Source organism: Ceratotherium simum, chromosome 27 (genome assembly GCF_057802395.1).
Source record: "Ceratotherium simum simum isolate JZ-2026a chromosome 27, ASM5780239v1, whole genome shotgun sequence".
NCBI classification, from domain to species: Eukaryota; Metazoa; Chordata; class Mammalia; order Perissodactyla; family Rhinocerotidae; genus Ceratotherium; species Ceratotherium simum.
In genome coordinates this window covers 35847074-35872734 of record NC_141926.1, presented here as the reverse complement: position 1 = coordinate 35872734, position 25661 = coordinate 35847074, and the positions used below count along the sequence as shown (strand labels likewise).

The window sequence follows — 25661 nt, the reverse complement described above, 5'->3', positions numbered from 1 at the left end:
AAAAAAGAAATACAAGAGCTAATTGCTATCTTTGAGGAACTTGTGATATGTTAATAGGAAGTTAAATAGGACACTTCCTGGCTTAGTTTAGGCTGAAAGCGCGAGGACAGCATGTTCTACATTCCAAAGACACTTACAGAATGTTCTAATGGAAGTAGCCCAGAATCAGTCTTCAAAATTTTACTCAGATTGAAGCTTACAGATGGGATGGAATGTTGGAAAACGGAGAAGAAATCATGAGGAGGATTTCTTTGCAGAAAGTTCACGTGACTCCACCCCACCAAGTGGGAAAGAAGGTAAGTATATTTGCTTCTCCTCATGTAAAAAGAGAAAGGTCTTAAGGCCTTTAATTAGAGAGTTTAGTATGTGCCCCATTCAGTTTGAGGAAGCAGAGGGGACACAGAGCAGGTTGGTTCCTAACTTCTGCCTGAGAAATCTAAAGGCATGATGTGTTGCCAGTTCGATGTTGAGAGATGAGTCAAGAAGTGGCACAATGGGGTCTGCCTGCACTTTAAGACTTTGTTGTGTTAAATATTTCATGAACGTTCATCAGTCAAGATGTGCCATGTATAAGGACACCTCGATGTGGATTCATCTTAGGAACTGTGTAATAGGACCAACAAAAGCAGTTATACAACAGGCAAAAGCTAAAGTCAGTTTCAACATTTCTAGGCACTGTGGAAGGGGCAAAGCCACTAGTTGTCTTATGAGGACATCTCCTATGGATGCAGTTAAGAGATCTCCAGTACTGATAAATCTATGAGGAATCCCCTCTCTCTACACGCAAGAAGTGCCACTTAAGATAAATTCAGCTTGAAATATCTGCCAGATCTAGCAATTGTGAAACCATCTGGTAAAGTAAAATATTTGCCATTTCCCTTACTTTTCCTCTCTTCCCCAGCTTCAACATTAGAGAAATAGGAAACGGTTTATAAATTTCAGAGAAGGTGAGCAACAAAGAAAGCAGTAGGCAACTATCCCCCTTTCTTGGGCCTCTCATTGCTGTATTTAGCCTTTTCTACGTGACAGGAAGAGGAATGGCTATAACTTTGAATAAAGTTGGACACAGTGACTATTACAGAGGATTGAACATTTTACGTAAGCAGTTCAAATTGTCATTTTTAACTTAAAGTAATTTCATTAATTTATATTGAACTTAAAATTTTCACTTAAAAATGACAGGGAAAAAACATGGATTTCATAAGTTTTTACCTAGAAGTGGAGGGTAATATCCCACAGTAAATAAATTTTAAAGGAATACTGGAAGACAGAGTAAAATTGCTCTGTGATTGAACACCGCGAGCCATATTCATTCAAAGTACATTACAATAAAATTGGGCAAAAAGATGGGGTATGGCCTTTCTGATACATAATATTCTATATTTTCATATTATCAACTTTTATAACAATGCTGGGTTATAAGAGAGATAATAAAGAAACATAGAAATCATGCCTTTCCTCCAAGGGCATATTATCTGGTTTTGTTTCTTGGTTTCCCCTTGGCATGTGAACCAATTCATTTCAAATCAGGCTGCCAAGCAAATTCTCATTGTTTTGAAACAACTCTACTCTCCATGAATATTTTCATGTTTCTGCATGGGCAGGGCTAAATGGTTAAATCACAAGCATGACTTGGAAGTTAGAGATTGTGTACTGCTCTAGAGTCATCTGCTTACATTTCAGAGTAGAGCCCTTCCCATGCTCCTCAGAGAAAACTTGTTTACATTCCAGAGCAATGCTTTCTCTCTGTCTCCCTCTCTCTCTCTGGAGGGGAGGAAGGGCAGATGTGCCAGCCACCCTATATATGCTCTGAGTCTCCTTATTTTGTGGTTCCTCTCCTGTGGTGCAATTCCTACTGCATGTGCAGGTGACATTTGGCTCTCATTGTCTTCCTCCACAGGGAATTGGAGAATGGGGATCCGGTGCTGCTAAGATTGGTCTGTGAGTAAATAGAAAGCCTGTTTTCTCATCCAGATGTCCAGAGTTTCTGTGTGTGTGTGAGAGAGAAAGAGAGAAATGGTGTCAGGTTAACTTGTTAGCTTGAAAGTAGGATAACATCTCAGACCCTTCACAGCTTTGGGCTCAACACTGCTACTTAACATTTACAACCATCTTTTCCAGTTGGTTTTCTAGGCAAACCTAGAGTACTTAGAGCTAAGTATTCATTTTGATTCTATTGGTGATAAACCTGAAACTATTTAGTCTGTTATATTCACTCCCCCAATCTTCAAACTACCTTTCAGTTTCCTATACTTTCTACTCATGCTGTCTCCAAGCTGCGCTAGTCTCAAAATATTATGTGTGCTCCCCATACCCACCATCCATAAAAAAGATGACAGCAGCTCAAAATGATGGCTATCATGCTGAGCAATCAGCAAATAGCCTTGAGTGTTGCATGAGAAAAGAGGAATCAACACAATATGGTTCTAAAGGAGGTGAGGGGTTTAAGAGTTGATTACATGTATCACAATTTAAGTATCATTTTAAATACTAGCTCTTGCTCCCGTCTTCTGGATCCCCCCTTGATGGTCCTTCTAAAGCAGTTTGGATTTCATGGAGCAGGGAACACTGGATGGTAACACTGAGCTCACTGTGCTCAGACTTCAGGGCTCTTCAGTTCTCATCCACCCAGGGATGAGTTTAGATGGGCTTCTATTCTGAGAATTAGATTGAGAATCTCCAGCAGTGCTTCTGATATCTTGATTCTATTTGTGAAAGTTAGCACATATGAGAATAAAGCCAGTTTCCCCACTTCTGTTCTGCCTTTGCTTCTGTGTTTCCCCATTTTGTGGCTCCTGCTATGTGGTAGATCTCATAAAACCAGTCAGAGTCAGGGCTCATAAATAATCGCTTCACTAAGCAGTTACTTTGGGCTATTCTTTTGTCATTCATTAATTCAGCAGAATTCTAAGACTATTTTCTGATAGCACATATTCTTCACAAGGAGTATCTTTTTAAAGCACTATAGATTAATAATAATATTTTTTAAATTACTTCATGTTGACCTTGAAACATCTTGCATCTCTGGGATTGGGAATTACACAGGTTGTCATCTGATCCCAACTTTTCTACTTTGCTGTCAACTCACAACATAACCTCCATCAGCATCTTCTCTACTCTGATCTTCCATTTCCTCATTTATGAAAGGAAAGAGTTGCATGTGACTAGGCTGCTCTGTAGTTTCACTCAATACAACGATGTTTTAGCTTTTTTTGGTTGTCTTCTTAAGAAAAAAACATGTATCCATACTTTCCAAGATTTGTTGTCTTTTTTTCTTTTTTAACTCTGAGATCACTCTTGAGAATTATATTAACCAATCTGTAAAGTCTCATGCTATTTCCTCAAGAAGACCTGTGGGGTCTTGGTTGGCTGCTAATGTTTTTAAAACTTTTTTTTTGTCATGTCATCAAGCATTAATAAGATTCTTCTTTGTTATTCTATTAAAAGGAGCTCAGCAGTAAGGAGAAAAACCAGATCTGGAAGCACTGAACACAGTTCCCTCAGTGAGCAAGCAGAGAGCACCCCTCCATCTTCTTCTATATTTTAATTTTAATTCTTTGTTGTTTGTCTTTTATTCTGTATTCTCTGAACTATATATTTCCCACAATTGGAAGTTTGACCAATTGATCCACACCGTTCTGTTATCTGTGGAGCAAAGTATTTCTTTCTATACTTCCCATTTAGGGAGATCAGAAGCTACAAAACAACTTGACAAGGAGCAAATACTTGTTGTGTGATCTTTCCTACTCTATTTACATGTGCCCACCTGTGCCTCTTAAGCAACAAGAAGTATTAATGTAGATTTCCTAGAAGCTTACAATGGACACAGGTTAGTGAAGCAGCAAAGCAGAAACTGTAAGCTGAGTCTTCCCTGGGCAACAGCCTCAGGATACTTTGCCTCAGGACTTTCATAGGGAGGAAAAATACCATAGGGATAATTCGGTACATGTGTGTGGTGATGGGCTGTAATTAGTATTTTGGTGGTGAACACGATGTAATCTATGCAGAAATAGAAGTATAATGATGTACACCTGAAATTTTTACAATGTTATAAACCAATGTTACTGCAATAAACAAAAAATTAAAAAAATAAATAAATAAATAAGCCTATGAATCAGGGCAAAAAAAAAAAAGAAACGGGAATTCGAGAAATAAGGAAGAAAAAATATATTCTACCTGTCTGTGGTCAGCATGGACTGTATGCATATAGAGTTGTGGTTTTTTCCTGTGTAAATAAAAAAGACTCTTCTATAATTTCTAGGCATTAATTATATAATTGCACAGTCCAGAAATATTCTACTTCTACGTCTTTCGCCATGCTCTCAGGCAAACAGGATTGGTCTGATATATTTCTTACGCAATTGGATTTTCAGACTACCAACGTGGCAGATCAAGCCTCAATTGCCTGGTTCCTTCTACCCAGTAGGACTGAATCACAGCACAAGAGTTCAGTCTAGCACCAAGCTGAGAGCTTCAAAAAGTAGTCATGTTGTTCCAGAAGAAGTGATTTTGAAATATTATTCTGTCATGAGAATACAGTCTATCTCGAACGTCTTTCATCACATTTCTGTGATTCTCAGTAAAGAGGCTGGATATCTTGAAAATCACTGCTGTCTAGAGTGAAGGAGCCTGAGAGCAGTTCCATTATCTCTGCACTGTGATAGGGTCTAACCCTCTGTTCACTTGGGTTAGGTTTTCGGGTGGATTAGGAAAAAAGATAACCAAACTGGATTATTTGCAGATTAATTTAAAAGTATGTTATTCCCTTATACTTCTTTTAAATTCAAAATGGTCTGAAGATGTGTCATTAGGCAGTAGAAACCGAATGTTATGTTTTACACTTTAGTTACAAAGACATAGCTTAAGAACTCTTGTAAAATATAAATAACTGATATATAAATATCAATAAATACAAAACTGTTTATTCAGTAGCAATTAATTCAAGTGAGCTTAAAGTACACTTTTCTTTATAAAGAAATTATAGTGAAGATATGTCCTTAGCAATTGTTAATAGAAAAAGGCATAAGCTTTAACATTTACCATTTGATCCCCTAATTATATAATTTTTAAATAGTACCAGTCTATATTTTTAAGATAGAATGGCCTGCAAATTTCATTTTTGAAAAAGTATACTTATATTGCCTTTTGCTATTCAGTTCTTATTCTGTGCCCTCTCTTCATATCAGTGTGACTCTATAAGGGAAAATATCTTTTTCTGGTTAGATTCTCGAAATATCACACTGCACATGGCATATTACCTACCTCACTTTCATTTGGATACTTAAATGGTTATTTTCTATGCAAAATGGCAAAAACACAGTTTGTGAATTTTATCCCAGATATCATTGTTAAATAATAGTGAAATATACAAGTAGAATAGAAGAATTATCTGCCAGGAAATTTAAGAAAAAATATTTAATAAAATTTAATTATGCAAAAATTGGATTATTTACGCTTATTTTAAAAAATGAGTGATAAATTTTAGCATGTGGAGGATTGCTGTTTTTGCCTGTATTTGTAAAATAAATAAAGGACTAAGGGAATTGAGAGACACTGAGGTGGGATTAAAGAATGCTCTTCTCTGTGATTCAGTTATCATATCTTTAAATTTAGACTGCATTGCTAGAAGACTAAAATTCTTTCAAGATTTGGATACTTAGGAATCTCTACACTTAGGACATATCTTGGTTAGACTTGATTTGAATCACTATTATAAAGCGCAGATAGAATATTTTCCTGATCAGATAAAAATTGTTAAATTATTTTTACTATAAATTAATACTCAAGATGAACAGGTTATTTAAAAACATTTTTCTAAGATTATGCCAACACTGCAAGTTACTTTAGAAAGCAGTATAGTATAAAAGACACCATGGAAGTCTCACCGACTCTTTGGATTCTCTTAGACCCAACTTTAAATCCAAGTTCTGAGCCTCAGTGCTGAGCACTAAGAGGATTAAAAGGGAATTGGGAAGTAAAATCTTAAACGTGGCAATCAACATGTTGAAAACAAAAACGGCAGGTTCTAAATGGCATCACTTGTATTGAAGCCCATGATACCAAACCTAGATTTAATACCTGACCTAACTACAGTTTTGACCTTCCCCAGAAATGTAATCTTAATCAACCAGTCTGGAATTTTCTGGTCAGTATCAATGAAGTAATCTGTCACCTGGGCCTCCTTCCTCCCCTGGAGGAAGAAGAGGCAACCTGCATGAGAAACTCGTGCTATTCCCTTACCCCCAAAGAGAAGGTGTCCTGGCTCAAAATAATCCTTTCTCTTCTTTTGCTAATAATTTCTTTGTCCCTCCTTCTTATAAAAACCTTCCATTTTATGTAACTCCTTGAAGTATCTCTCTGCTTACTAGGTGGGATGCTGCCTGATTCATGAATCATTTAATAAAGCCAATTTGATTTTCAAATGTACAAATGTACTTGGTTGAATTTTGTTTTTTAACAGATTTGGAGACAGCAGCAGGACCAAAGGAGACTTCCAGCAGCTTCAGGGACAACGAGAAACACAGATGTGGTGCCCTGTGAACCCTTTTGAGTTCACTGTCTTTCTCGCCATTTCCTAGGGCCATTGGTAAGTTCCTCTTTAGTTTGAGCTCCACACTCTTTTTGCACTGAGCTCTCCATCTAATTGGCTTTTCAGACCAAAATTCTCAGGTTTTTGAGTGGAAAATCCCATCCCTTGATTCTGTCCTGGATTCCACATTGGGAACTACTGTAGTTCCACGTTTGCTTGGAATTCTTCCCCCAATTCCAGGTTGGGAATTGTTGGTGGCAGCTACAATTCTCCATTTGTTTGGAATCACCCCACAGTTCCCATTATTTGAGGGCTGCTGGTTCAATCCTTTACCCCAGTCCAAAGCTCCCTGGGAATTGTTGGTGGTTTCCGGCCAGAACCTGGGTGGATCTGAGACCCGAGTAGGTCCGGAGATTGGAATAGGTCCAATTTAGACCACAGTAACATCTAAAACCCAGCCCTTGGTTTTGTCCCTGGTTTCCACTGGGGCCTGCTGATTCAATCCTTTCCCTAGTCCCCAGTTCCTGGGTTACTGCTAGTATGTTAATATATGAGGTACATGTACCTCATACGTTATGTACATGAGGAAAAGGCCATTGCTAATGGAATCTCGGAAGCCAAAAAGGCCACTAAATTGGTGGGCGTGGGTCAATCATTTAAAAGCTGTTAGATATGTTAAGAAGAAGATTTCCATGAGAGGTTAAGTAGTTCACAGAATGGGTTAGATTGACACTAGGTCACCCACCAATCTCAAGAAAATTTCCATGCAATGAGGTGCATTGTAAAACACCCCACAATTTCCAACTCTAAGATGCATCCCTCTTAGGTATTAGTTTGGCTCCAAGAAACCCAAAGGCCTAGCTAAAAAAAAATGGGATTCTTTATATCCAAAGAGTTTTGCACACCACCTTCTGACACACCTGCTTATTTTATGTCTAAGAATTTTGGTCCTGGAAGCTAAAGGTATCTGTAAAAATGGCAAAATATTACAGAAGACAACCTAGAATTACAATGGCCATTTTGGGAAATGTTCCATTAGACCAGATCACTCATTAAGAAATGCATTTGAGAGCAAGAGATCCCAGGTTGAACAAACAGAATGGGATACCTATTTTAAATGATATGTAGAACCTTCCAGAAGGCTTCAGGAGTCCAAAATAGATTCATTGAAAGATTCATTGCAAAAGGCTAATGAAAAATTAAAGACACAAAAGGTATCTAAAACAACACCTAGATGTCCCCTACTTCACCCTTTTAGGGATCCATTATCAAAACACTGGCCCAGAAATCAATGTCTCAATTGTAATCAACTGGGAAACTGGAAAAAAGATTGTCCTCAGAAGCCCTCTGCAAATTCCTCAACATCAATGTAAATGCCCCAAAATGGGCTCCACCTACAGTTGAAACTCTGAGGAATTTTTTTTGGTAAATTGCTGTGTTATTCCCTTAAACAGCCAAAGGAAAACTAAAATTACAATTAACGGGGTTATTCAATACTGCCAGAAATATTTACCGTTTGTTCTGCCTGAAATGTGACAAGATATTTGAAAGAATTTAATGACTTTATGATCAGAAGTTTGGCCAAAATGGAAGCTGATATTCAGAGCCTGATAGGAATTTTTTTTCTTGGGCCTTCTCCCCTAAACTATGTACCCAGAGGGAAAGAAGCAAATTGGGGAAAATGTAATTGGAGGGGCGGGTCAGTCTCTTTGCAGCCTGTTATTCAGGCGGCAGTCCAGTTCTTTGGAGAACTAGAAACAACTGTCTTTGTCTTATAAATCTCTGTGGGACCAAAGGTGTGGCTCTAGAGAGCTGCTCAAAGTTCATCTGTCCTTTTTATCATACTCCAAAACCTTCCCTATTTATCTCAAAATACTTGTAGATATTGTAAAAGATCAGGGTATTAGAAACAGAATTGTCCTGCACTTAAAATTTTAAATTATCCTAGACCTTTGCTAATATTCAAATATGCCTCAAAAACTTCATCTTGAAGAAAACTTGAATACTTTTCTCTGTACTTTTGTGATGTAAGTTTTCTATCCCCATCTTCTCTGGGACCTAAGAACCATTCTTTGAAATGAAAACTTCAGGGAGGTAATTTTTATCAAAAGGAGAAAAGGTCATTTGAAAAAAATCTAAGTGTCTTCTCTGCAAATATTAGTAAAAAGCTTTAGCCATCTGAATAGGTAATCTTAATTTATTCCAACTATTCTCTTTATACACAGTATGGATCCAACTGTTCTTTTATAAACCAGTGAGTTTTGCATTATGGTACCTGTCTTATAACTAATAGGTCTCCATTGTCATCTGTCTATATGTTCTGTGTGTCTATACATGTATGTTGTAGATGTGGGATGTTTTTCCACCTTAGGATAGTATTGGCAAAATTAATTTATAAAAAAGCTCTATTTAATTGGCTTAAAGAAAATTAAGTGCTTAAACTCTTGGAAATATAATAAAAACTAACTCAAATGTTTTTCAAGTTCATGTGATCTAGGATCAATCTTTAGTAAATTAAAGCTAGTTTAAGTCTGTTGACTTCATTAAAACTGACGTGTCATTAGAGTTGCCAACATTGAATATAATGCAAACATATAACTTTTATTCTACCTAGGTTTACTAAAAGTCAAATAAGTTCATATCTCTGCTACAAAATTTGTCAGCAGGAAAGATTACTTAAAGTGATGGCTGATTTTGTCTAATCTCTCATGAATTTTTCAGGGGTAATCTAAACACAATTGTTGTGAGCAATTGACTTAAATACATGTAAGTGGGATAAGAGCTTATAGGTAAACTTTCTAGCAACAATTACATTTTATGGAATGTGTACTTAAAAACAGTTTTTTCAAATCTTATTGGTAACCTGAAACCCTAGCATTTTGCTAAACTAAATGATGGGAAATTCATTGACTATCTAGATCATCCCCAAATAAAATAAAATACTGAAAGATTAATTACTGAACATAGATTTATCCACATTTTTCTTCCTTTTACAGAGGAATCAAAGATATTTGGGTCTGTTAGTAAACATGTCTTATGCCATGCTGAAAAGCATGTTTCTAGAAATTATAAGAAGTATTTATAAACTTGCCAAGCCATAGAATGCTAATATAAAAGACAGCTCATAATTGTTTACTTCTTTATTTTTCACTAGAAATTAAGGTTTTTAAAGGTTAAAAATTCTTATGTATGTAATTGAAGCTACTAAGAATTATAAGGGAAACAACACTGTATGCAAGGAAAGTAGGATGTGGGGGAATTTTTTGGTTAAGAAAAGATGTAATCTACCTAGAAAACAAGGACTCTGGATTTTGCCAAAATAATTTCCCTAGCTGACTTTCATGAAAAGGCAGCAGTAACAGATTCTATAAAGATTGTGGCACGTGTTAGATGAAGTTCATTCTGCTTCTGTAAAAAATGACCCCTCACTGCCATATTTTTGCCATTCTGATGTCCTTGTAACATGGAAAAGTCTGCTCTTGAATCAGAGAAATTAAAATGAGTAAACAATGGCTATAAACTAAACAAACAGTTGGGGCTGTGGGAAACGCAAGACAGCTGCTTGATTCTTCCTGTTTCCCTGCAAAACCCCATTTTTTGGTTTTTACATTCCTTTACCCACTATAGAAAAAACTATCTCCATCCCCAGATGCCTCAGAACTCCTCCCTCTGGGTCCTTTGAGCACTTGCCGTTGGATTTCATTCAACTGCCATGTAGTATGGGTTATCAACATGTTGTTATTATTGTATGTATGTTTTCTGCATGGATTGAAGCCTTCCTTTGCTGCAAGAATGATGCCCTCATAGTAGCAAAGAAACTGTTAGAAAATGTGTTTCCCACTCGGGATATACCTTCCACAATCTCCAGTGATCAAGGCACCCACGTCACTGGGTAAATCATATGAGCCTTAACGAAAACCTTCCAAACTTCTTGGACTTATCATTGCCTCTATCACTCTCAATCATCTGGCAAGATTGAGAGAATCAAGGGAAAAACTGGATTCAAGCAGAACAAGTATTAATCACAGGGAACTGTGTGAACTAAGGAGGATGCTCTAATATTTTGTTTTTCTGGATTTAGGGAGACCTTTTCTCTTAAGCTATCTATGACATAGCAATTTGGTAAAGTATACCTTGTGAACAAAGATGAAACATTTACTTTTCTCCTTACCTGATCCCTTCAGGATTCAGAAACTCTCAGCAAGTATTCTTATTTTCATGACAATATATTTATTTGCATAAATTCAACAAGAATCTGTTCTCTTTGTAACAGGACACAATTAGAAACATTGGCTGTATTACCAACGCTTTGATTGGAATGTCATATTTGAGAGACATGTGCATAGACTCAGATATGGCCAGACAGCTTCAGGGAACTGCTTGGAAAACTCAACCCGGTACCTACAAGGTTCCAGCAAAAGCGTCTTAAAAAGAGCTCATATGGTCTATCACTATTCTTACTGCACCTACATAAATAATCAGGCCACATTTAATGCAAAAAAATTTAGTTTTACTGTGATTATCTTTGGTAAAAAAAATGGGGGTAATTGTAGAGAGAAAAATTGTTTGCACCTTTGTAGATATTAGATTTTAGTCCTATTAATCATTTTTGAGGTTTTCTTATAAACTTGTAGACTGGACTGGATCTTGAATTCTTCCAGTCTCCTCAAATATCTAGCTATGACTCACCAAACGCATGTTTCCAATTTTCTCCCACCCTTCTGATTTGGAATCACCAAGCTGTTTGGAAGGGATTATACCAGGTCCTCCTCACTACCCAGATGACAGCCAAACTTCAGGGACTTGAGCCCTGGATATCCATCTCACAACTGAACAAGACTCCACCTGACACTTGGTCCTGTACAAACACTGGAGACCTCCAAATTAAATTGATAAGGAAGGAAAGTAGCTGACATCCAGGTAGACTGCTACCACCCAATAGGACAGATCAAGACTTTATAAACTAAACATGAAATCCTTGTTTCTTCTCTTTCTTTCCTTTACTCTGGCATTCAGATGGAAACATAATGCCATCATTCGTATTTCCCAGGCCATTGCTAAGGCAGGTAACCTCTGGAATTTAGAATGAACTTTTATTTCAGGCTAGGAGAAAATCTAACTGACCCCTGGCTTGAATGAGAAAATGCAACAATTTCTGCAAATGAATCTATTAACAGTGCCACCTTAGTGGAAATGGTTTGTGCCCTGGCAGGACTTACCTTTATCTGTGGTGATTATTCTTCTCCTTGGGTCTATGAATGCATAGATGGCTGGTGCACAGCTGGGCAATGCCTCTTAAGTTATCTAACTATGCCCCTAACTGTTCTAGAAAGGACCTACCAGGAGGCTTTTCATGATTCAGGGTATGCTTCCTTTGGCAGGACCCTACTTCCCTGGTTAGGAGTAAATGTAAATGAGGGTATGATCAGTGACTTCTCCTTAATTCTTGAAGATTGTGCTGGTTGTCTTGCTAAGACATTAGTTGCCCAGCAAAAATATTTAGACTCTCTGGCCAAGGTTGTTCTTGGTGATAATATAGCCCACGATTATCTTTTAGCTGAGCAAGGAGGTGTCTGTGGTGTGACTAATACCATCTGCTGCACCTGGATCAACATTTCTGGGGAAGTTGAGACTCAGCTCCATAAGATCACTGAGCAACAGACTTGGCTTAAAAAGATGACTCCTTCAACATGGTCTTTCTTTGACTTATTTGATTTTGGTTGGTTTGGGTCTTGGGGACCATGGTTCTGAAGTGCACTCCAGACATTGAGAATTGTCCTGCTTATGGTTATCAAAAAATCCCCCTGATGCGTCATATTCTCTCAAAAGCATGCATGTTTGCAGCCACTATTTGCCAAGCAAATGATCTCCTGGCACTGGAACATCAGAAAAGGAACAAATAGAATGGCCAAATTAAAATTTGTGAACCTGGAACTGTGACCTGAGAATGTCACAGGGATAGGCAGAATCGTTTCATGATCTATGGAAACCACATCAAGGATTGATAAAGCTGCAAGAACTATAGAGTGGTAGCTGAGAGTGGCAGTAATGCCTTAAATTTTGATGATATCTCTCAGTCCAGATGCGAGTCTGATTAAAAGGGGAAAATTATTAAAGGGAAAAACCACAGGCTCAAAATGGCATCGTTGTGCTAAAGCCCATGATACCAAACCTAGATTTAATACCTGACCTAATTGACTTTTGACCTTCTCTAGAAACGTTAGCAAGAAACCAGTCTGGAATTTTCTGGTCAGTATCAATGAGGTAATGTGTCACCTGGGCCCTCTCCATCCCTCAGAAGAAGAAGCAATCTGAATGATAAAATTCTTGCTGTTTCCTTCCCCCTACAGAGAAGATGTCTTGGCCCAAAATGATCCTTTCTTTTCTTTTGCTAATAAATTCCTTGCTTCATCTTCTTCGTATAAACACTTTCTGTTTTGTATAACTCCTCAGAGTATATCTCTGCTTGCTAGATGAGACACTGCCAGTTTCATGAATCATTTAATAAAGCCAATTAGATCTTCAAATTTACTCAGTTGAATTTTGTTTAACAAATACAAATTCTAAAAGGAAAAGAGAAAAAGACATAAAGTTTCAATCTCTCTCTTTTTTCTGTTTCTCTGCTTCTTCACATTGTTTCCCAGGTTCCACCATAAGTGCATTTTCAGAGGCACCCACAGCTGCAGCCCTGGAAGTAGTGTTCTCGGTTTTCTCTCCTCATCAGGGTCTACTTTAGAGAAGGATTCAATTTAAAGAAAGATTATTGGCCTTATGATATCTTCCTCAATCTTGCCACTGTATCCGTACTTTTCAGCCTGTCTATATGGTCAAGATCTGCAATTTATTAAATAATTATTAAATGGTAGACACTGAAAACCTTAGAAATGAAGAGAGAGAGAGAATGAATAAATTGACCCACAGAATAAGGTCATCAAGAATTGTTATCTAATCATTTTGAAACCAGCAAACAGTTAGCCATTGATAATTAAGTAACTAGGAGCTAAACTTTTTTTCTTTTTTGCAATTACTGATTATAGCTTTTAGCTGTTTACCCACCCATTGTTAACTGTGCTGCGTAGGCAATATGCTATCTGACTCCCACTGGGTTCCTACAGATCACATCTCCCTGGAGCCTGGGTCACCATGGTAAGGGGTGTTTGAGCTGTTTTTCAGGAATTAGGACCCCTTGTCAACTTCAGGCTGGTTGAGACCACCAACCCATCAACTGGGCCTGCACGGATGTCTGATAAGTGACATTTTGACGTCAAAGGCTAAAAACTCCACCGTCAGCTCATGCTAGTGCTACCATTTTGTGAACATGTGTCCTATGAAGTCTGACTAGGCTTGTGCAGATCATCAATTACTTCACCTCTCCTCATCTCCAATCGTCTATCTCCACACTTCAGACCACCTTGCCCCCTACCTCATAAATATCCTTGAGTCCCCATTATCAGAGAGGCAGATTTGAGACTTGTTCTCCCACTTTCCTCACTTGGCTGCCTTGTGATTAAACTCTCTCTCTGCTGCAATGTCTCATCTTGGCGTTTGGCTTTCTGGGCTGTGGGCAAAAACGAACCTGGTTCGGTAACAATTTAAGAATATTTCTTAAAACAAAATCAACACTATGATGTATATCATACTATTATCCCAGAATGTTTATTTAACACTTCATCCTAATTTATTTTTTTATATCACATATTTTTGAAAGCATATTTATTAATTATGAATTAGTGTTATAATTTAATTTAGTGCTGTAATTGTATCAACAAATATCCTTTGCCATAATTTAATTAACAAATATATATACTTTGTGGAAGACTTAATCTGTGTATAATTTTTTTCTTTTCTCGACTATTGCAAATAATGTTACCAGAAATGTTCTTGTGAATAGTTTCTTATTATGCCCTTAGTACACAGCCATAAAAGAAAAACTTCCAAGTGGAAGGCCGTGGACGTTTCTAAACCCCTCTATAAATATTGTCAAATTACTGTTTAAAATTTTTATACCAATATGAAGTCACCCACAGATTAGGAAAAATGGGTTTACCACTCCTTTCACCACTTATATTGTGTTTGCATATTTTAATTCAATGGAGTATAAATCTTAATAGGTCTACAAGACTTTTGCATTTTCTTTTCAGTAATGAGTTAAAAATTTTGCCCTTATTTCCATTGGAGAATTTTTCCTGCTTTATTAATATATAAGATCATTTTATTAGTGATCATTTATCTTTGTCCATATATGTTTCAAATATTTATTTCTAATTTGTTATTGGTTATTTAGTTTTGATACTTAATATTGAGGCATGTGTAAAACATATTTAGTCATATACTTTTCAAGACTTTATGTACAATTCTTCTATATCTTTGCCTGCTATTGACGCTTCAACGTGAAATTCTCTAGCAATTTACAGCTAAACAAACACCCCAAATCACTAGTAGCAAATTAAACACAGTTTATCTTGGTCAACACATATTTAGCAAGCCTATCTTCAACATTAAAATTCAAAGATGAGATAGAAATTTAATTTTATTTCATTACAACTTGAAATTTCTTGCTTCTTAGGTTTATAACTAAAAGCGTTTTGTCAAGTACTAAGTCCAGCTTTAGACAATAGGGAGATAACTTCTTATGTTCTTCCTCATTTCCCCACCTCAAAGTCCTTCCTGATATCTTGTCCTAAAGTGACACATAGCACTCTTTTTTTCTCAAGATACTATTATTTTAGAGAAGTTATAGGATCTCAGTGAAATTGAGAGGAAGGTAAAGAGATTTCCTATATACCTGGGCCCAGCACATGCATAATTCCCCATTATTAATGCCCCTATCAGAATGATACATTTGTTACAATTGATGAACATACATTGGCACATTCTAATCATCCAAAGTCCATAGTTTACATTAGAGCTCCCTCTTGATGTTGTACATTCTATGGGCTTGGACAAATGGTTAATGACATGTCTCTATCACTATGATACCACACAGAGTATTTTCACTGCCCTAGAAATTGTTTGTGCTCCACCTATTCATGCCTCCCCTCCACTCCTCTAAATCCCAGTCATCCACTGATGTTTTTACTATCTCCTTACTTGTGCCTTTTACAGAATGTTATATAGCTGGAATCATACAGTATGTAGCCTTTTCAGATTGGCTTCTTTGACTTACTAATATGCGTTTAAGGTTTTTCCATGTCTTTTTATTTCTTTTAGTGCTGAATAATATTCCATTGTCTGGATGTACCACAGTTTACTTATCCATCTGCCAATAAAAGGACACCTTGGTTGTTTCCAAGTTTTTGGCAATTGTGAATAAGGCATATATAAACATCCATGTGCAGTTTTTTGTGTAGGTATAACTTTTCAACTCCTTTGGGTAAATACCAAGGAGCATGATTGTTGGACAATAAGGTAAGAATTTGTTTAGCTTTGTAAAAGACCACCAAACTGTCTTCCAAAGTGGCTGTACCATTTTGCATTCCCACCGGCATTTGGTGTTGTCAGTGTTCCAGATTTGGGCCATTCTAGGTGTGTAATAGTACCTCATTATTTTAGATTGCTTTTCCCTGATGACATATGATGTGGAACATTTTTTTATATGCTTTTTTATCATCTGTATCCTTGGTGAGGTGTCTGTTATATAACTGTATTTTCTCTTCTTTTTGAGTATATCAGTTATACTTTTTTTTATTGGTTGCCCCAGAGTTTGCACTATATATTTACAACTAATCCAAGTCCATTTTCATATAATACTATACGGCTGCATGGGTAATGTGTGTACCTTATATAACAAAATAATCCTAACCTCTCCCTTCCATACCTCCCTTCCATCTCTTCAATCATTGCTGTCATTCATTTCACTTATATATAAGCATACATAACTATACATTGTATAAACTATATGACATACACAAAAGATATACACATAAGATACATAATTGAATATATTGTTACTATTATTATAACTAACTGTTATCTGTTAGATCTATTAAGAATAATAAAAATAAAAGTTTTTATTTCACCTTTACTTAATCCTTTTTTAATTCCTTTTTTATGGTAATTCAATTTTCTAACCTATATTATTTTCTTTCTCTCTAAAGGATTTCATTTAAGATTTCTTGCAAGGCGTATCTACTGGCAACAAAGTTTCTCAGTTTTCGTGAGTCTGAGAAAGTCTTTATTTCTATTTCATTTTGAAGGATAATTTCAGAATGCAGAATTCTAGTTTGGTGGTTTTGTTCTCACAACTCCACTCTCTTCTTACTTGTGTGATTTCTGAGAAGTCAAATGTAATTCTTATCTTTGTGTCTCTATAGGTAAGGTGTTTTCTTCCTCTGGCTTCTTTCAAGATTTTTTCTTTATTTTTGATTTCTGTAGTTTGAAAGTGATAAGCCTACATGTAGAGTTTTTTGGTCTTTATCCCACTTAGTGTTCCCTGAGCTTCTTGGATCTTTGGATTGGCATCTGACATTAATTTGGTGAAATTCTCAGTCAGTATTTTAAATATTTCTTCTGTCCTTTTTCCTCTTTCTTCCCCTTCTGGTATTTGCATTATACGTGTGTTACACCTTTTGTGATCATCCACAGTTATTGGACATTCTGTTCTATTTTTTTTATTCTTTGTTTTCTTTGCTTTTCAGTTTGGGAGGTTTCCTACTGATATATCCTCAAACTCAGAGATTCTTTCCTTAGCCATGTCCAGTCCAGTAAGAAGCCCATCAAAGGACTGCTTCATTTTTGTTAGAGTGTTTTTGATCTCTAACATTTCTTTTTTTTTTCCTTAGGATTTCTAAATCCCTGCTTACATTGTCCATCTGTTCTTGCATGCTGTCTACTTGATCCGTTAGAGCCCTTAGGATATTAATCATAGTTGTTTTAAATATCCAGCCTATATTTCCAACATTAGTGCCATATATGATTCTGATGCTTGCTTTGTCTCTTCAAATTTCTCTTTTTGTCCTTTGGTATGCTTTGTAATATTTTCTTGATAGCCAGACATGATGTACTTTGTAAAAGGAACTGCTGTGAATAGGCTTTTAGTAATGTAGTGGTGAGGTGTGGTGGAGGGGAAGCATCATGTAGTTCTATGATTAGGTCTCAGTCTTTTAGGGAACCTATGCCTTAGGACTGTGAACTTCATTTTTTTCTCCCCTCTTAGGTGGTAAGGGAGGACTAGAGTGGGCTGGAGTTGAGTATTCCCATTACCCCAGGTCAGTTATTCTCTGATAATATCCCAGAAGGTTTGGCTCCGGTTAACTAGTTTCCCCTGAGGGCAGGCCTTGTTAAGAAGAACAGAGTGCTCATTCATATTTCAGAATGGTCCATTTTCCCCTCCCCTTGCTAGAGAGGAAGGGTTTTTCTCCAATATTTCCTGTGAGAATCTGGTTGAGTTCCTGAAGGGAAAACTCAGAAAAGTGTGACGGCTCCCCTATGATTTGGTCCCCCTGGAGTTGTTAACTCTCAGATTTGCCTCCACTGCACCTCCAGAAATTTCTCAATTATAGTTCGGGTTTTCCTACCTGGGCACTGGTTTTCCTGGGATTTCCTCTTGTGAATTTCTGTTCCGGGTAAGCCGTGACTCCCTATATGCACCTCTCTGTCTCTCTAGTCTTGACGGCAGCAATTTGTCCTGTATCCTCACCTCTCTTATGGATCCAAAATGAGCTGTTGACTTTTCGGTCTGTTCTGCTTTTAACTTGCTGTTCAGATGAAGTGGCAACTTCCACACTTACCTGTGGAACTGGTAACTGGAAGGCCTTACTATCTCTTTGTAAGCACAGGATCAGTCAAATCTTCCTCTCCCAGGAGTCATGGGATCTAGAGTGCACAGTTAGCTTACATTTTGGGACTTCTGGCTAATATATTACTTTGCAAAAATTAACTGAAACCTCTTTCTACTATGAAATTGGATGTTCATGTACTTACAAATAAATACATACAATATTTTCTTTAATTAAAGAAATGTATAGTCTTCATAGTAAAAATATATGCTTAATAACATAAAAATAATTCCCATATAGCTATACACTTAGACAATCTCTCTCCAAAATCAGCATTAGTCAAATCATTACTGAGTTTTTCTTCCTTTTATTCTTCCTTTCTTTCTGCAATCCATCTTTCCATTTTAAAAATTAATTTTTTTGTACATGGTAGTTTTAGAGATCTTGTTTTATTTTCATCTAAATAATTTAAAAATGTGCCCCAGCATCATTTATTAAATAGACGTTCATTATGAATAGTTTAATTCTAAACCTCATCACATGTATAAATTCTTTCTAATGTCCATCTCTGAAGATTTTTGTCTGTGTGACATCATTTTCTTAAAGAAGCTCATTTTTAAAATTATTCTAGTTACATTGTATATTTACTAAAGAAGTACAAGTGCCTTGATGTTTTCAAATTTGATTATTTTCAACTGTGTGTTTCTCCACACTAACTGTGGATTACTACTTCTTACCTAAAACATCTTGCTATAGTATTCAAATTTTCCATTTATTTTGTTTAAATATTTATTATTCATTTTTCAAATTGTTGACTTGTGGTCAGGAATTTATCCACACAATTCTAGTTGAGAAAATGATTGGCACTTTTTCACTTTACTGTGTACAGTATGAGCTTTTCTAAATATTACGTTGATTCCTGAATGTTTGCTCTTTGTTAGCTTTTACATTATATAATTCAGTTTCCTTTGATTTATTTTTGCTTATTTTTTGTTCAAGATCCAAAATGTATGTTAAAATTACATTCTACTGTGCTATTTTTTTCTTTTATTCTTTACAATTGCTTTTCATTAGGTTGATAATGTTATTCAAGTATTAAGCCTTTATAACTCATATTTTCTTTATGAAATACGTCTATTTCGATATTTAAAAACTATTTCTCTACCATGTAAGAATCTTTATTTTAAATTCCTCTAGTATTACTATTTCATCTTTTACTTTAAGTCTGTATGCTTTTGCCTCACTTTTGACAGTTAAAATCTTTCTGTGTCCCTTTGATATATGTGTATCTTTTGATAGTATCATATTTTTCTCTACTTTGTTTTGATTGTCTTTGTCATTGAATAGGAGAAAGTGGTCAAATGGGCTTTCAGGAATTCTGGAAAATCACAGGCACAGATATTTTTCAAAAACAGCTAGCCATTGATTCTGTTTCCTCCTCTGGGAAGATAATGTGGCCTTATTATGTCTGAATTTCTTTCGGGAAACAGGACACGACAATATTTATAAATAATCCCTTAAAGGGAAGTACTTAGATGTTTAGTATAAGTTCTTCTAGGACCATAATTTAACTACCAAAAGGTATGGTAACAATTGAGATTTCCAAATGTGTGACAGCTGCTTGCCCTTGGCCTCACGTAGGGACTGTGAAACCAAGGGAAACTACTCCAGATTACGTTATACCTGCTCCTATCATATGTGGCCAACCTACTTCTCAAATGACAATATATTATTATATTATATTATTTTTAAATTAGAAACTATGTAAACACACAATTGTTGGATATGGATTACGGGCTGGCCCCTGTAATCATTTTTATTAACATCATGAGTCAATAGCAGTTATTGATGCCATAAGGTCATTACATTGACTAGGAAGTGATAACAGTATGAATTTAATGTAGACTCCAATAAGGCAAGGATGCATACATTTCTTCCTGCCAATCAGGAAACTGCAGAAATTTTGATTTATTTGCATTTACTGAAATCACTTAAATGTTTGGCTTTCGTTCTGTCATTTTATCTTTTCTTGCTATTTCATGGGTTGTAGAGGTATTTTTGTTTGGCTCTTGTCTTCTCCTTCACCTTCTCTTCCTCCTCATCCTCTTCCCTTTCCTTCTTCTTCCCTGCCTTCTTCTCCTGCTTCTGCAAATTTAGTGGGAACTACCACCAATGTTTAATTTTAATAGCAGCTATCTGTAATTATTATTATTATTATTATTATTATTATTATTATTATTATTATTATTGTGTGAGTGTGAGGAAGACTGGCCCTGAGCTAACATCTGTGCCAATCTTCCTCTATTTTGTATGTGGGACACTACCACAGCATGGCTTGATGAGCGGTGTGTAGGTCCGTGCCCGGGATCTGAACCTGTGAACCCCAGGCCACCAAAGCAGAGCACACGAACTTAACCGTTGTGCAACCGGGCTGGCCCCTGTAATCATTTTTATTAACATCATGAGTCAATAGCAGTTATTGATGCCATAAGGTCATTACATTGACTAGGAAGTGATAACAGTATGAATTTAATGTAGACTCCAATAAGGCAAGGATGCATACTGTAACTTCTACAATAACAACTAAAAATAATAATAATACCAACTCAACAACAAAAAACATGATTAAAAAATGGACAAAGAACTTGAATAGACATTTCTCCAAAGAAGATATATAAACAGCCAATGAGCACATGGGAAGATGCTCAACATAACTATCACTAGAAAAATGTAAATCAAAACCACAATGATATATCACTTCACACCCATTAGGATGGCTACTGTCAAAAAGAAAAAAAAAAAAGAAAGAAAGAAAAGGAAAATAACAAGTGTTGACAAACTGATGGTGAAACTGGAACCCTGTGTATTGCAGGTGGGAATACAAAATGGCACAGCTGCTGTGGAAAATGGTTTGGCGGTTCCTAAAAAAAATTAAACGTAGAATTACCATATGACCCAGCAATTTGCTTTCTGAATATTTACCAAAAAAATTAGAATCAGGGAATCAAAGAGATATTTGTACATCCATGTTCATAGCAGCATTATTCACAATGGTCAAAAGGTGGAAGCAACTCAAGTGTCCATTCATGGATGAATGGATAAGCAAAATGTGGTATATACATACACTAGACTATTATCCAGACTTAAAAAGGAAGGAAATTCTGATATATGCTACAATATAGATGAACCTTAAAGACATTGTGCTAAGTGATTACAGTTATATGAGCTGTCTAGAGTAGTCAAATGCATAGAGACAGAAAGTAGAATGGAGGTGGCCAGGGGCTAGGGAGGAGGAGGAATAGGAGTTATTGGTTCATGAATACATAGTTTCAGTTTGGGAGGATGAAAATGTTCTGTAGATGGATGGTGGTGATGGTTGTACAAAAATGTGAATAAACTTAATGCCCCTGAACTGTACACTTAAAAATGGTTTAAAAAATACATTTTATGTATATTTTACCACAGTAAAAAAATTCTCTTTTCTAATATTTAGGTAGAGTTAGATAGATCGACGTAGGCTTTAGTCAAATTTCTGGTATCTGTCAAAAATTTATTTATTCTGAATTCTGGATGGAAAGAAAAATTCTTGGTGCTTCAGCCTTATTTTCAGAAAGTGTGGGGGAGAAGTTAGTTTTTAAGTAGTCTTTAGTCAATTCCTTATTGAGAAATCATGGATGAAATGTGTCAATCACACAATGCATCACTTCTGTGGCTTTTCCTGACCCAGCCACTTCCAATTCCTAACTTTGCAACTCTGGATGCTTCGTGATCCTGTCTTCTTCTTCTGTCAAATGATATGTGTCATTTATGCTAATTATAGCGATAAAATGAATATTTAAAAGTAGAAATGAAGGGCATTGAGGATCAAAATGCTCTTAGCCACCTTAAAAAGCAGTTTTCCATTTTTCTCCTGGTAAAGACTCTATTTCAGAGGGAAATGGTGGATAAGATTACATTGTCCCCATAGCTTCCTTCCAGCCATAGCTCTTGCTCTCCATCAAGAGTTAAAGCCCGAATCTTCATCAGCCACATTGATTTGTAGGATAATAGTTGGTTTAGGGTGTTATAAGTTATTATATTTTTCTGACACTTTATATTTCACAGTGGGAAGTTGTGAAGAGCGGAGTCATAAAATTTGTACAAATCTACTTCTTTCCTGAAGGATTTTATTTGAATCGATGTTTGTTTCACAATTAAGCTGGAAGGAACTACCTGCCTAACATGATTTATAAAATAGCTTGTACAAAATGCTGTTTTGTTATAATAATTTATTCTTAGTGATTTTGATATTTACCCTTTATTTATCTTTTACTTTTTTTTTTCAGAATGCATGTTACATGTCAGTATATTGGGAGCAATAGCAGAACGTGAGTAAATTTCTGGGCTTAGGAGGAGATGACCGCGTATCGATATACTGCATTTAAGGCATGATCTTCACAACTCCACTACTGACTCTTGAGAAAGCTCTGACAGAGCTAAGATTTTCTGTAGGAATACTCTCACATTTTTATTTTTTAACTTATTAATCGAGATTTATGATTTTCTAAAAACAAAACAGCATTCTAAAAATCCAAATAACTTAAGTGAGATAGCCACAGATATTCATTTATCCATGAAAACATGTCTCTCACTCATCAATCCTTTAGCAATATGACCCCATGCGTGGGACATATTTTAATACTCTCCTCTATTTATATGTGATTATTTTGTGTTCATTTCCCTTTGAGCAAACATTGCAATAAATTAATCCACAGCTAAATTGAAAAAGATAACAATAGGTTATTTGCTATGATTTAGTAGCAGCGATTTAATCCTGTAGCGGGTGTGTGTCTGTTTATTCTCCTGAACTTGTAATGCCTTCATCCAGAGGAGTTAATCTTCTGAGAGAAAGTTAAGCAAAACCACCTGTCCTGTTGAACTGAGAGAACTGGCATCCCTCGATTCATAGCTGCCACAGTCTTGCTTCCCACTCGGAACGGAAGCTTCCTTTTGAAGAGGAGCAGCATTAACAATCTCCTGGAAGACTTATTATCACCCTCCACCAATACAACACACAAATGTGCCACCTTTACTATTCTGAGTCTGTAACAATACCTTGGACTCCTGTAAGACAGCTCACCTTCCCACACTGAGGAATGAATCTGATTCGCTGTATAGAGATGATTATCCTTTCCTATTTTTTGCTTCACTATCATTTAAGTCTAAGGCCATCACATACCCTCCTTGTCATTTTTATGTAGGAAATCCTCAGTGATAAGGTGACAGAGTTTGACAACCCATTTACCTCCCTGGTTACTATCACTCATTCTGCTGAATGGTCTGTCTTTATTGTGGAGATGTATAGGTAATTGCCTCTTTCTTAAAGATTTTGCAAGATAATCTTGCAGATACTGGACAAAAATTCACAAATAAGACTCCTAGTCCTAAACATCTGCCTCTCTCAATGTTACTTTAGAATTATACCTTATACAAATAACTCATTTTTTAATTTTTAATATTATACAAGTAGATGGAGACTAATAGATGAGATCTTCACAAAAATTTGAAGACAGTATATCCAAAACATTTGCAGTTCTAAATTAAAAGATAATAATAATAATAATAAGTTGGAAAAGGATAGAAAATATTCACTTCATCCTTATCATCATTTCCTAATAAGTTTACACATGTGTTAATAAAGCATGCAATTTCCAAATCAGTATTAGCTTCTCTTTTTGTAAAGCCTTTAGCCATATAGATCTGAAATGTAGTTACTCTAAATGGCACACCATTTTAAATATGTCTACATATTTATTATCTAAACAGATTACTTAATGATAAAGCAACTGCAAGGTAAAACTGAGAATATCTGTATTTCTATACTTAGATCCTTATTACATGTCACACGTTCTATGTTTTTCTAGTCATATAACAATCATAATGTTTATGTTAGCTCATGGAATCTCAGGTTCAGTTGCATTTTAAACCCAGACTAATATTTTTATCCTATGTGATCAAAATAAATGGACCAACTCTTCTTTTTCCTAAGTTAGCTGGTGATTTAGGATAATTTAATGTTAAAATAATCGTCAGTTGTGTGAAAACTAAATCCCGCTGTTAATGTAACTTGTAAATAATTTGAGAAAAAAATTCTCACGTGTCAAGAGAAACTGAGTTTATATGATTTGTTTTGGGAATTAGGGCTCAGAAAGTTTTCTCTGTGCTGAGAAAGAAAGAAAATATGTTTCTGCTACAAATATGATTTAAAATGCTAACAATATTTGTGTTTTATTTGATACACATGTTCTATTATATGTTTTAACTTTTCTTCAATTCCTATGAAGGGAATATTATTATAATTTGCAATGAACATAACTTAGAGTTCTCATTCAACTGACATCCTCTTTGAGAACTGTCTGTCACCTGATAAAACGGGTCCTAGTCTCCATATTTGTAAAATAAATACAACCCCTTGTCTTTTCCCACCCCACACCCAGTCACCCAACCAGAACTGATAGGATAGAAACCACAATCAAGATAAGCCAATCAGATTGTCTCTCCAAGTAAATTAGAATTAGAATCCTGCTACTCAATGCTAAGACCTATAAGAGAGAGATCAGAAGGTAAAAATAACTTCAGTTATAGTGAGACTAAAAAGAGAGTTAAAAATTAAGTAGAAGTAAAGGGAAAACTATCACCATGAGATTACATGGAGGAAAAGAAAAAGTAATCATGGATCCAAACTTGCTGGTTCCTATTTCCTGGATGAATTTCCTTCCAGGGAAGTTATTCCCGTTTCTTGGTTAGCAACTGCTAACTTTATACGTTAACTATTGGGCAAAAATGTAACTTTATTGCTTTATAATAATATAACTACTCAAATTTCATTTCTAATGATGACATAGATCATAATCTTGGCAATTCATAATATATTTGATCACTTCTTGCTTAAATTTCTATGTGTCGAGCAACCACTCAGCCAAATCAGGATTTTCCTTCTGTATCTCCCAACCTTCTACCTGACGGTGATTAAAAGTCAAGAGACACTGACACATTGCTCTGGTATTAAAAATGAAGCCTATGACGCCCACAGTCCTTCCAATTCTTCAAAGCTTTCCACTTACCAGATTTTCATCTAATTCAGTCAGGTAACTCTTTTTACATATTTCTGCATTCTTTCCAGCTCTATAGTTCTTGGGTTAAACTTGACATTCAGGGTTTTGGCTGTTGATCATCAAAACAATACTTTTGGACTTCTCTCTCAGAGTCTGGCCTTTGCAAATCCAAAGCACTTTTGCTTTTAAGACTATTGACTGCTAAGATTTTCAAGAGGTTATTTTCAAGAGGAAAAAGAAGATACTTTGTTCTTAACAATATCGCCTCTTGAAAGTCCCCTCTTGAAAGCAGTGCTTATAGAATTCTAAGGCTGCTCCTGG

At 35.9% G+C, this 25661-nt stretch overlaps 1 long non-coding RNA gene across 1 annotated transcript; it reads left to right on the top strand.

The window, feature by feature from the left end:
• Window positions 1-1854: 1854 nt before the first annotated feature.
• On the top strand, window positions 1855-25365 carry LOC147913476 (uncharacterized). Its single transcript, XR_015548682.1, has 4 exons — window positions 1855-1941; window positions 6461-6586; window positions 22572-22613; window positions 25262-25365. It is a non-coding gene; the product is annotated as an uncharacterized LOC147913476 (long non-coding RNA).
• The last annotated feature ends 296 nt before the right edge of the window (window positions 25366-25661 follow it).